This window comes from Danio rerio, chromosome 9, assembly GCF_049306965.1.
Source record: "Danio rerio strain Tuebingen ecotype United States chromosome 9, GRCz12tu, whole genome shotgun sequence".
Taxonomy (NCBI): Eukaryota; Metazoa; Chordata; class Actinopteri; order Cypriniformes; family Danionidae; genus Danio; species Danio rerio.
Genome location: NC_133184.1, coordinates 27,474,996 through 27,487,238, shown reverse-complemented (window position 1 = coordinate 27,487,238; position 12,243 = coordinate 27,474,996). Strand labels below are relative to the sequence as shown.

The following is a 12,243-nucleotide window of genomic DNA, read 5'->3' as shown; positions in this document are numbered from 1 at the left end:
CAGAACAGGGGTGCCCAAACTTTTTCTTATATAGGGCCAAGAACCAAACTTGATAGAGGGATGTGGGCCAAATATATACCAAACCGAATATGAATATATATTCGAATATATATTATAAACATTAAATTTGCCATGGGTTATTTACTAACTTATTCGCTAATATTTAAAAATAACCTGAAAACTTTACATTATATTAGCTAATGCTGTATAATTTTCAACATTTTACAATGAACTTATTATTACAGTAAAAACATTAACAATCTCAAATTGAGTTCTGCTGAAAACACTAGTCATAGCGTTACCAAGTCCAAGTATTAGTGAAAACACCTGCACAGCAATAAAACAAAGAAAAAAGAGATTATGTTCAAATTAAAATAACGATCTCTGTCAAAGGCATTCACCCCAACCACATCCCCATCATTCTCCCACTCATTTCAGATAGGATGGTGGGCCAAATGAAAGGTTAACTTTGGCCCACAGGCCCACCTCTTACATAGAAGTAATATTAAAAAAAAAAAATATATATATATATATATATATATATATATATATATATATATATATATATATATATATATATATTATATATATAACAATTAAAAGCTGTTCCTCAAGTAGCATCTAGAATTTAAACATATTTTTTTTGTGAATTAGAAAACAAAAATAGAGATTTCACATTTTTACACAACCTTGTCAGTCATCTTTTTACATTATATTGAAACACTGGTGTCACATTTTCCAACTGTTGTATAAATCAGGGTGTTTTTCTATGACAGTGAGTCATTCATTCAGAAACCCCTTGTTTACGAGACAAATAAATATAGCTTATTGGTGAATTGCCGTCTCAGTTATGCATAAGATTCAATATGGTTAGCAAAGCTACTTTTCCTTTACATACACGTACTTAGCTTATAAGTTCATTTTAAGCTTGAAACTCGACAATTTACAGTTTCAAAATAGCTTCCTGAACACAAAATCAATTTAACAAGCAGCAAGCTGATGCTGGGAGACGAAGTTTAGCTTCAAAGTTGAATGAAGGTGGTCTCTTATGCTGCATTGGTTGTGCTTTCTAAAAACAAATGCATGATAAAACCCCGCACTTCATAGCAAGGCAGAACTGTAAAACCAAATCAAAAAGGTGCAACAGGGAACTGGAAAGCTAACAACTTAAGTAGGTTTAAACATCTAACCTTGAAATGCTGGGGTTTTCCAATCGCTCGGATACACTGAGTGGGATTTTTTCACAGTGATTTACCTCTTACCCTTATACCTCAGAGCCTGCATTTCACACAGGTAAGGCGTGAAAAGCAATCGACCTCAAGATGGAGAGGAAAGTGAGGGGTTACTGTTGCTGCAATCAGCCCCCTACACAGTTATTGCGAAAGGGAAACCCCACGATGCCCGAACCCACAACCAGAGGCAGTACTATTAACACTGTCAATGCTGAGTCATTGCTCAACTGCATTCAAAGGCTGGCTTGTGTAAGCATTAACTCCTGTGAATCAGTCTAACACCATATTAACACCATGACAGAGGATGCACTTCAGTTTTGACTGATTAGGAGAAAACACCTTTGAACGTGTGTGAAAAATGCCATTTACATGCTTTTATAAAAAAATAATAATAATAATAAATAAAAACTGTTAACCTTTGCAAAGTCATGATTAAAATGGCACTATTTATTTAAATTACTCAACTTGCATTACTCATCTAACAGTGGAGGTAGATTAAAGGGATAGTTTATACCAAAATTATTCTCTGTCATTATTTGCTCACCCGTTCAAAACCTATTTGAGATTCTTTCTTTCATTAAAGACAAAAAAAAAGTCATTTAGAAAGATGCTGGCTGATGGTTAGCTGCGTCTTATTTCAGAGGGTGCATCCTCCGAAGGATACAAACTTCAAAGATCAGTCCTTCGAAGTTCAAACAAGCTGAATCGAGCATTTTGAAATGAGATGATCCAGCCTACAGAGGACAGATCTCATCACCTAGGAACCGTAACAGCTGCCGTTAATAAGCGGTTCTACAATTTGTTATGACTTTTTTTTAAGTGATTTAAAAACTTTTTTTAAGCAATTCGAATGCAAAACAAGGTTTACAAAAACTGGAAATATATTTCCTTTAATCCATACATGTACACATAAAAATGTAAAGTGTCTATAAAATCACTCTTAAGACATTTCATACTCATTCATTCATTCATTTTCTTGTCGGCTTAGTCCCTTTATTAATCCGGAGTTGCCACAGCGGAATGAACCGCAAACTTATCCAGCAAGTTTTTACGCAGCGGATGCCCTTCCAGCCGCAACCCATCTCTGGGAAACATCCACACACACATTCACACACCCACACTAATACACTACGAACAATTTAGCCTACCCAATTCACCTGTACCGCATGTCTTTGGACTGTGGGGAAAACCGGAGCACCCGGAGGAAACCCACGCGAAGGCAGGGAGAACATGCAAACTCCACACAGAAACGCCAACTGAGCCGAGGTTCGAACCAGCGACCCAGCGACCTTCTTGCTGTGAGGCAACAGCACCATCTACTGCGCCACTGCCTCGCCACATTTCATACTATTTTTGTTTTATTAATGCATTTAGACATCAAAGTAAAATAAAACCTAATTAATACATAAAAAAGTAATCCTGAGTTTACTTTTAAAGAGCCCCTACTATGGGTTTTTGAAAATGACCTTTCATGCAGTGTTTAACGCAGCACTAAGTGAATAAAAACATCTAGCTGAGCTTTAAGTCTGAAAGTGCACCGTGTTTTAAACTATTGATTCTTTTATTAAATATTCGACTAAATAAGTCGAATAAATGAGCTGTTGGTGGAGTGAAGAGACAGTGATAAAGGCAATTTGGTGGATGGGGATGATTAGGAGGCCATGATGGGTAAGCGGCCGATTGAGGAACTTTGGTCAGGACACAGGGGTTACACCCCTACTCTTTTTACGAGAAGTGCCATGGGATTTTTAATGACCACAGAGAGTCAAGACCTCGGTTTAACGTCTCTTCCAAAAGACGGCGCCTACTGACAGTGTAGTGTTCCCTTCACTTTTACAGGGGCATTAAGACTCCCACAGACCACAAGTTGAGCACCCCCTGCTGGCCTCTCTAACACCACATCCAGTAGCAACCTAGTTTTCCCATGTGGTCACCAATTCAGGTACTGACCGAGCTCAGCCCTGCTTAGCTTCAGTGAGTAACCTGTCTTGGGGTGCAGGGTGATGTGGCTGTGATATGGGTGGTATTACGTGTAGTTATGTGTTAAATATGTGTTGATTGAGTGTTGTAATTGCTCTGCACGGCTTGTAATAACTTATCTATTATAGATGATAGTTTGTACTGTATCTCTCAGGTCAAATCATTATCAGCTATTTACATATTGCATGCAAAAACACATTGAAAACGCGACGTGTGCTTCTTCGTTTACCGATTTAAATGCGTTTCTGAACTCGCAATCCTCAGCTGTTTGTTGCTATGGCCATCATTAGCTGTTCCTCACCCATGCGGCGCGGTCAATTTGCAATGGGAATTTCTCTCTGTTTCGTGCTGAATCCTGTTGACCCATCACAGAAAACTGGGTCGTGTGTCCAATCAATGCAAAATAGCTTCGCGCTAAGGAGGGGTTTGGGAACAAATGAACCACTGAAGGAATCGTATGGGAGTCGTTGGGATAATTCGGTAAAAATAAATGTATATTATAAGACAATAAAAGTGTTTTTTGACCTTGAATGTATATCAGCCTGTTACTGGAGACCCCCAAAACTAAATTAGATCCTTTATATTGCAAAATAGGATGACATGGCTGGGTCAGTTGGTGTTTCTCTGTGGAGTTTACATGTTCTCCCCATGTTCGCCCAGGTGCTCTGGTTTCCCCCACAAGTCCAAAGACTATAGGTAAATTGGGTATGCTAAATTGATCATGCTACCCACTGTGCCACTGTGACGCCCCAAATGCTGATTCAAAACTTTCTAAAATCCTGAATCAATATTGGAGTTACTTTTGAGTGCTGGAGGAAGGACAACACCATGGCTGAAGTATTTCTTTTAGTTATGTTTTCAAAGTATTTTAGTCATGCAAAGCTGATGTAGATTTTGTTGTGTTACAAATGGGCCCTATGCATGGAAGTGTTGTTCAGCCACTCAAATCTTCTGGTGAAAGATTGATGTGCCTATTTTCAGTTTCATTAGGAATGTTTTACAGCATCGATAATGTAGATTTTTATTTAGTTTAGCAACAAAACAAGTAAATAGCGCTATCCCTCTAGCCTGCTTTACTGAGGTAAAGTTGATTTTATATTCACATTGGTTCATTTTTGAACAATGACAACCTGTGGCATGCTCTCTATATTGTTCAACATGCTACTCTGAATATTCAGTCTGAAATAGCATGCAAGTATGGCTCAGTAATAAGTGTAATTCCTGCACGCTGCCGGCTAACCACCAGTAACCACTTTAGGACAAAAAGCATGAGAGAGTGAGACAAGCAATCATTGCATGCATGAAATATTGCACATTGACAAGTTTTGTTTGCTACACAAGAAAACGTGCTAGATAAAATACAGTTTTTCATTCAGAATTGTAGTTTTATAAAGTACTATGAAGTTTTCTAGCTGGCGAAATTACATGATCTAGAGCAAGGGTGGCCTCCTGTTGCTGGAGAGCTACCTTCCTGCAGATTTCATTTGCAACCCATAATCAACACGCCTGCCTGTAATTATCACGTGGTGTTCAGGTCCTGATTAATTGGTTCAGGTTTGTTTGATATGGGTAGCAACTGAAATCTGCAGGAAGGTAGCTCTCCAGGAACAGGATTGGTCACCCCTGATCTAGAGAGTCTGCCATCTTTAAGATGCACATTTCATGATAAAAGGAGGCGTGGCTTTGTATGGCAGGGGAGGGATTGGCTGCGTCCGAAACCGCCTACTACTCAGTAGGTACTGCATTTGAATTTAAACGTACTACTCGGCTGTTAGAAAAGTACGTTCTATACAGTATGAACGTGAAAAGTATGAATGGAATTCAGGCGTACTCCATCCGCCATTTTGTCATGGTCACGTGACCTGCCTGCGTCAATTGCGTCGCTTTACTCCCATTCATGAATTCGCTCGCGGGGCATTATAGGATAGCGCAGCGTGCATGGAATGCGCACTTCAGAATCTCGCCGGAAGTAGTAAGTCATCCAGGTACTTCTTGCATACTGTTTTTTGAATTCTATGTATTCGGACATACTACTTGGCTCGTTTACTGATTTTAGCCTACTATATAGTATGGAAGTATGCGGTTTCGGACGATGCCATTGTGTTTCAAACATGTTATGCTAACCGGTTAGCATTTAGGCAGATAACCTACTGCACCTTTAAGTTGACTTAACCTACTTGTTATAATTATGCAAAATGTTCTCACTTTTTAAAAATAAAATCAACTACAGTAATTGCTTTTTACCATATGTAACAAAATTTTCAGCAAACGCTTGTTTAGGCGTCTCCAAAATTTGCAAATCAACTATAACACAAAACACCATATAGGGTTAAAGAGATTGTTCACCAAAGAAAAAAGAAATGTCAAAGTTCAAACTGTTTCCTCAGTTTACAGTGCACTGTTGGAGAAACGGAAGAACTGAATGAGTTGGCAAAATAGGATTATACACATCAAAATATTGACTCATTTTGAGTCAGTGTGTGTGTGTGTGTGCATGTGTTGGACACATCAGAAGGTGAGTGTTGATTGAGTAACTAGTAGACACGTGTTCTTGGAGCCACAACTGGTGAACTGGATTCAGTTTACTAAAAAGAACCAGTTCAAAAGAGATTCATTTACACACCAGAAGTCATTTAGAAGCATTTTCCTGAGGCAGTAGACTCAATTTGAGGTAAATATTGCATATAATCTGTTTCTTGAGCTAAATGGTTGTTTCACTTCAATATATCGGTAAGAGCGACAAGTTTTAATTTTGAGACCACGTTTAATTGTAAAATGTCACCTACAGCTTGGATGTCCTAAAGATGTGTAGATTTCTGCGTGAACTATCGCTTTAACATATAGACATTCACCCACACACTTACCCACAGAATTAAGCATAGATATCCCATCCTCCTTTCTCATCGAAAAGCATACTTTTCTCTCCCCTGAGGAGACAGGCCGTTATCTAATCTGCATTATTCCAGATGAAATACAGGATTTCCTTTGGCTCTCGAAATACTGGGGAAGAGGCAGAGTTAGGAGAGACGCAGCCTCCGAGTAGAGAAAAAAAAAAGCACTGGGATGCAGCTGATACATCCGCAGGGGCAGAGCAGGAGGACGTCATATCAGGCGCCAGTACCAATCCTGACTATTAAACCCATCAGGAAAAGTGACTCTACCAATGGCACCAATAAGTGCCAGTACAGGGGGCGGATAGTATGGCACTGCCCAGTGACAAGCACCCAGAAACATGGCGCATTGGAGCGTGTGAGCCAACTCTCAACACCTCATTTTAACAGCCTCTAGCCATCCGTGGATGTCTTGAGTGTGTATGCGCGTGTGAATGTGTGTGTGTGTGTGTGTGTGTGTTTGCGTCATCACCCGCAATGGACTCTGACAGGGCAGGAGGAGGCCTTAAAGTGATGTGGTCTTTCTGGAGGGCTAATTCAGCCAGAATGAAACATCCGATTATATACTCCCACACAGCAGACCAAAGCCACGGCTGATCACTTGAAATTAGACTCGAGCGATACGAGAAAACAACACCAGGACAAGCCTTGACCACAGGACTGTATACAAAAGTAAAACAGCACACAAAATAGCTGGGATCCTGAAGTGATGCACACATTCTGGGGTCAGTGTCATGATGAAAATCTTTACGCTACAATCTATGCATTTATTTAATTAATAACAATGACAAAAAAAGATATAGGCCCAAACCCAATCCTACCCCTTAGCCCTTCCCCTTACCCCTACTACTCGTTTTGCTCGTATACGCCAAGGTGTAGGGGTGTCCCAATTCTCTTTAGCTTAAAAGCGTAGGGCTAAGGGAAAGGGGTGAATAGCCCTTCGAACAAAGATTTTTCAGGACCACACTTGAAACCAAGGGGTAAGAAAAATATCCCAGAGTTCCCCAGCAACAGCTGCACCCGGAAGTAAGGAGATCCACAAATTAGTATTTTTTGTCATTATTACGAATTTTTACAACAAAAACATTGTTTAATATATTCATACCTGCATTCATGTTTTACCATCATGCTTTAAAAAAAAAAAAAAAAACGCTAAAATAAAAAGCGCAAAATTTCACAATATATTCGCAATCTACATTCTCTAATCATAACTCCTGTACAGCACCCCCACAACGTTCTGACACTCAATGACACTGGAATACCCTTTCAGAAAAGTCTAGTGGCTGTCAATGAGCTTTTTACAGTGTCTGCTATAATGTTAATGCTGTTTTTGTGTGTTTACATTAATGAGTATGGCCACTGTGTTAAATGCACAGTATTACGATCTTATTGTCATATTAGATTATTATGATAACATAATATATGCCTTCAGTGATCTCCTGGAGATAAATACCAAAAAACAACAACTGGAATTATTCCAGCAGTCGCGATCGTCTGATCTCATAGAAATCGCGAGGACATATGATGACGTGCGGGTACTGTAGCGCTGTCCCAATTCTTAGGGGTAAATTTTGAAGCCCTTCCCCTTAACCCTCAGTTGTAAGGGCCAAGGGGAAGGGGTAGGGGTACAAAAATAGAATTGGGATTGGGCCATAAATAATAATAAAAAAAGATATGAATAAACCTCTCCATTGTTTTTACAGTATTTCATTAATTAAATTTTAGCTAAAATGGGTGATTCAACTAATATTAATTCAAATTCATAAATTATATTTGTTGTTTATATATTTGTTATAATCATTTTTATACTGATTATTGTTATAATTAAAACTATTTTTTTAAAGTTCTCCATAAAATTAAAAGGTTGCGTATTATTTACACATCATCAAGTGTTCTATAATAGACTCGTTCTATAGTAACAGCAGTTAAAGGATCACTGGTGTTAATGGTGTTAAACCAAATAAACAGTAGAAGTTAAGCAAGTAGTAGTACAAATAAACAATTACATCATCAGCTGGGCCAAACAAAAACAAATTCCGCGGAATTTTGTAAAAAAAAAACAAAAAACTTGTGGCTTTATGCGGAATAATTTTGGGATTATCTTAACTAAATCCCTAATATATGAATTAAAAAATAATAGCATTTTAACTTTTATTTAATGTTTACAATGCAAACACATTTAGATCCACTTAATTGATAAACAAAGCAAGTCTCTTGAATAATATATCTACTAAAATCTCAAATCTCTTTTTCATTGGCAAAATCATTGAAAAAGTTGTTTTTAACCAAGTTTACAAGTTTTTACGCTACAATGGATGTTTAGACAATTTTCAATCTGGTTTCAGAGCACATCACAGTATAGAGAGCGCTCTTTTAAAGATAATTAGTGATATACACCTAAATACAGATTTTGGCAAATTAACAGTGCTGGTACTGCTGTATATCAGTGCTGCATTTGACACTGTTAGGCTGTCTGGGACGGTCCTCAAATGGTTTAGATCTTACCTTGAAGGGAGAGGTTACCATGTCAGTATAGCACCATAGGTCAAGGTGGACACCCATGACATGTGGTGTCCCACAAGGCTCAATTCTGGCACCTCTCCTGTTTAACCGTTATATGCTCCCTCTGAGCCAAATAATGAGAAAAAAAACAGTCTCCTACCACAGCTATGCTGATGACAATTCAGCCCAGATGAAATTAACAATTGGATGTGCCAAAACTTTCTTCAGTTAAACAAAGAGAAAACTGAAGTTCTTGCGTTTGGGAACAGAGATGAGGTTCTCAAGGTAAATGTGTACCTTGGCACTAAATGTCAAACAACAAAAAATAAGGTCAAGAATCTTGGTGTGACTCTAGAGTCAGATCTGAGTTTCAATAGTCATGTCAAAGCAGTTAGTAAATCCGCATACTATCCTCTCAAAAACATTGCAAGCATTAGATGCTTTGTTTCCAGTGAAGAGTTAGAGAAACTTGTTCATGCTTTTATCAGCAGCAGGGTGGATTACTGTAACGGCCTCCTCACTGGCCTTCTCAAAAAGACAGTTAGACAGTTACAACTCATACAGAACACTGCGGCCAGGATTCTGACCAGAACCAGGAAATCAGAGCACATCACACCTGTCCTCAGGTCTTTACAATGGCTCCCAGTTACATTCAGAATAGATTTTAAAGTATTGTTACTGGTCTATAAATCACTAAATGGCCTAGGACCTCAATACATTACAGATATGCTCACTGAATATAAACCTAACAGATCACTCAGATCTTTAGGATCATATAAACTAAAAAATTCCAAGAGTTCAGTCAAAGCAGGGTGAATCGGCTTTCAGCTACTACACCTCTCGCTGCTGGAATCAGCTTCCAGAAATGATTAGATGTGCTCCATCATTAGGCACATTCAAATCAAGACTAAAAACACATCTGTTTAGCTGTTCCTTTACTGAATGTGCTACGTCTGACAGATCACACTAATATGTTTTCTCTTTTTTTATTCTTAAATACACATTTGATCTGTTTTTATGTTTTGTTTTGTGTGATAACTTTTATTATTTGTTTTTATTTTCTTATATTTGTTTCTTTTATTCCTGTTTATGTAAAACACTTTAAATTGCCACTGTGTATGAAATGTGCTACATAAATAAACTTGCCTTGCCTTGCCTTAAAATGCTCCAAAATATATTCCTTTACAAACTGTATTGTAAATAAATCATATGAACATTTTCGTATAAGTAAACATTATCTGTAAATGATAAAAAAAACTGAATAAATAAAAATTTAAACACATTTACACAAGTAAATAAATAGACTCTGTGATATAAACAGAAAAGCAGTACATTAGAAGGTAGATACAAAAGATGTGACAATATCAAAAGTTATAATCCATGTATGCCCTCATAGTTCACTGACAAGTTTTGGACAGTAAATATGTGCACATATTACAAGTGAGAGAATTCTGAAGGAAGGGTGCATTACTTGATTTTAAAATAATTAAAGGAAACATACACTATCTACTATCTATGATTATTTACTGACCATCAACGTTTAGCAAATTAAATTAAAAAACACATTGCCCGAAACAAAGTAACTTTTTCTTGTAGGAAAGTGAAAATAAAAAACTTGCACTTTTGGAAACAAAATGATGTAAATAATGGCAGCTTTTTCATTTTGAGTGAACTATCCCTTTAACTTTGTTGAATTAATTATCAAAACCTTTGTCTGTAAATGAAAGCTATGTAATGTGAACAACAGTCACATGTTGCCACCAACATGTTCCAACCAACAAGCATGAAAAAACATGAAAATGATTTCATGGATATGCTTCTGACCTCATGACTGTGTTTCATGGTCTTTTAAAATGCCACAAACTTTTACAAGGCAATGTTAGTTTGGTTTACACAATGCTAGATAGATAGATAGACAGATAGATAGATAGATAGATAGATAGATAGATAGATAGATAGATAGATAGATAGATAGATAGATAGATAGATAGATAGATAGATAGATAGATAGATAGATAGATAGATAGATAGATAGATAGATAGATAGATAGATAGATAGATAGATAGATAGATAGATAGATAGATAGATAGATAGACAAAGATGGATGGATGGATGGATGGATGGATGGATGGATGGAACAAGGATCATAGTACAAGAAGTAACAGAACAAAATAGAAAGACAGACAGCAAATTCAAGATGCAAGGCACATCAATACAAAGCTTTTTTCATTTAATCTACTGCAGACACTTTTATGTGTTATTGACCCATTGATGTGCTCATATTGAAAGTCAAAGGAGTCAATTCATGACAGTATTCTAATAAAGTGCACGATAGGCGCTGCAACATTAAAATTAAAAAAGCGAAACCTACACCCGGAGGAAAAAAATATTAGTCTCATCACATATTGTCTGGGTCACATATGAGTGGGCAAACTGTGGCGCTCATTTAAAGTTCACTGCGCCCATGAATTCAGACGCTGGGCTTTGAGCATAGCTAGCATTTTGAAATACTTAATGTTTAAGCAAATAAAGACAAAAACCAACGACTTCAGGCTGCATTAGAGACCAGTTAAATTCTGATGCCTATTTAGAATCTCTTATGTTCTGCATAGTTTAAATTGGGCAATTTATGAGCTACATTTCTGAGTAACAATAAAGCTGAAGTCGAACAAAATTTGTACAGACACTACAAGTGGTTGAAATGGTGGCATCTATTTTTATATATTTTAAATATGCAATTAAACATTATACTAGCTTTACCAACTAACTAAATAAACTCAGACAAGAGGTCATGTCAATTTTATTCAACCATCTTCCCATTATAGGAATTCACAAGTCGGAGTTCACCAGATCTGAAGTATAAAACAGCAATTTTTTTATGAGCTTGTGTATCCTGATTCTAGCATGCATAGTGCCCTATAATTTCCACAATAAGGAAAAAGAGAATGGAATCATGGAATCCAGCCATAAAAAAGAATTTGTATGGAACTATTTAACACCAAATGTTATAGACTTTGGCATTTTTTAATAATCTTATCAAATCGTGCCAAGAATCATTGTCAGTGAATATTAAACTTGAAGATACGATTTAAATATGAATCTTTCATGTGTCTGTTTGAATAAATAAAAATAAAAAACTGAAAAAGGATTTCAGAACAAAGTGGTGTGGTAAAGAATATTTGGGGAAAACAATAAACAGATTTAACAAGACACTGAATTTGTCTTAACTTGAATTAAAGTCTAAAAGAGAATATGCAGAATTCCCAAACCTGTTATTAGTGACACCAGTGGCTACTAAGTGAACTGCAGACAGCAACTACTAGTATTTGCACTGGTGCACATAACATACAAGAGATTAAATGCCAGAGGTGGGAGTAAGTCGCACATGTGCAAGTCACAAGTAAGTCTTGAGTCTTAACCTTCAAGTCCCAAGCAATTCAAGTCAATTTTTCTAAAACTCAAAGTCAATTCAACTCTCTGCTTAATTCAAGAAAGTCCAGTCATAGCTAGTAACTGTCAAGTCATTAATATATATATATATATATATATATATATATATATATATATATATATATATATATATATATATATATATATATGTTTTTTTTTTTTTTTTTTTGGATGATTTAACTTAGTG

General features: G+C 36.8%; 1 protein-coding gene across 4 annotated transcripts in view; it reads right to left on the bottom strand.

The window, feature by feature from the left end:
* gtdc1 (glycosyltransferase-like domain containing 1) overlaps positions 1-12,243 on the bottom strand; it is a 72,320-nt gene that overhangs the window by 53,152 nt on the left and 6,925 nt on the right. For 2 of the 4 annotated variants that reach the window (XM_073911850.1, XM_073911851.1), the window contains exon 1: positions 6,077-6,563. The gene's annotated coding sequence lies outside the window, so the exon portion shown is untranslated. 4 annotated transcript variants of the gene reach the window in all.